General features: G+C 48.0%; 1 protein-coding gene across 7 annotated transcripts in view; it reads right to left on the minus strand.

Annotated features, from left to right (window-relative positions):
* TMCC1 (transmembrane and coiled-coil domain family 1) overlaps positions 1 to 1,580 on the minus strand; it is a 100,036-nt gene that overhangs the window by 71,079 nt on the left and 27,377 nt on the right. The window lies entirely within an intron of this gene.

Raw genomic sequence — 1,580 nt, forward strand, 5'->3', positions numbered from 1 at the left:
CTCGCTGCGAGCACCGACTCCGCCCGGTATGATTCTGTTCTACAGAGAAGCTGGAGGGCTCTCTCTTCTGAGCTGCAATGTGACGGCGATGGAAGTCACAACAGAAAGTGCCCAGTTTTTACAGATAGTTTCCTGAATGGCTCAACTTCATTCTCTAGATAGTGATGCAATGCAACAATATAATGAAAAGCAATTGACTTTGATTTTCAAATGGTTTTGCCTCCTGTAAGTAAGCAGGACCTACACTAAAGTTCCAAATTTGAAGGTAACATTACTAGTATCAACAGTTAGAAATACGGATCCACTCTCTGAAGCTCTTCAAACAATGTAGCTATTGCAAGTGAAGCACCAGCATTACTAACTTACTGATGCTGGAAGGACAAACTTACAAACTGCTGAGCAGTTAAGGAAAAAAAAGGTTTTCTGCCTCTGAAGGCCTTGTCTGGGGCTATCTCTGGATTCACTAGCTAAGGAAAGCAAAGGCCAGACTCCAACAGATATTGACAACATGCAAATAGAGACCAGAAATACGTGAGTGAGAAGTTCACAGAAGCCAAAGATGACTGGCAAATGTCCCAAGTCACTTTCACGTGTATTGCTGAGGCAGCATATAACAGGGTTTCAAGGAACATTTCAAGGAACAGGGAAGGAAGGGGAGCAGCAAAACACATCTAGTAGAACGTAATGGTTCCAGAGTATGTAGATAGTATTAAGGGGACACTGATGAGAAAAGCTGACATGATAGTTTAATAACAAGGAAGGACGCTCTGAAGGGATTAACACTCAGTCATAAAAAGCATGAAGACGAACATGGGGCCTACAATGCAATGCTTTTGCCCACTTCCAGGGAACACGTTCTTTAAAGTAGTCCTGATAACCAAAAGCCAAGGGGATTTGTGAAGTTGAACCACGTTTTTGTGCCCAGTTTTGGGCACTCCAGGACAAAAAAAAAGAGAGTCCATTGAAGGGCCACAATGATGATTAAGGGACTGGAGCACCTGTCATTTGAGCAAAGGCTAAGAGAGCCTAGTCGAAGAGAATGGATTCACTATTAACCGAACTGCATGACAGCAGCCAGCAGTAGGGGAGTGTTTTCCGCGTTTCCACGCACAGGCAGTTTGAAGCCCTGAAAACAGGGCCCAGTCCAGCATACCCTCAGCATCACAGCTCCCACAGGAGCGTGGCAGGCCCAAAGCACGCCTGACTGCACCTCGCCCTGCATCCATTCGTGCCCTAGCATTGCTGGAGCACGTTGCCGGTGGGCCCGAGCGCTCCTCAGAGAACCAGGATAAAACCCCGGAGCTTTTTATTTCCCCTTAGAGAACAAAGAGCTGCTGCAGGATGAGCACAACAAGCGGTCCCGGTATATGCTTTGAAAAATCCTTTCGCTTTATTTTATCCAGCAGTGCCACCTCCTGTTCCCGGCCCCTCGCTGCACGATGCCGGCACGGCCCCGCCCCGAAGGAATTCTGTGAGCTCCTGAACTTTCAACGAACCACAAAGCCTCTGCGATATTTCAGGCCCCGCAATTCGCCTTCACCCCAGGCGGTAACGGCCGCGCAGCACGGTGCGTGACCCAC

This window comes from Meleagris gallopavo, chromosome 14 (assembly GCF_000146605.3).
Source record: "Meleagris gallopavo isolate NT-WF06-2002-E0010 breed Aviagen turkey brand Nicholas breeding stock chromosome 14, Turkey_5.1, whole genome shotgun sequence".
NCBI lineage: Eukaryota > Metazoa > Chordata > Aves > Galliformes > Phasianidae > Meleagris > Meleagris gallopavo.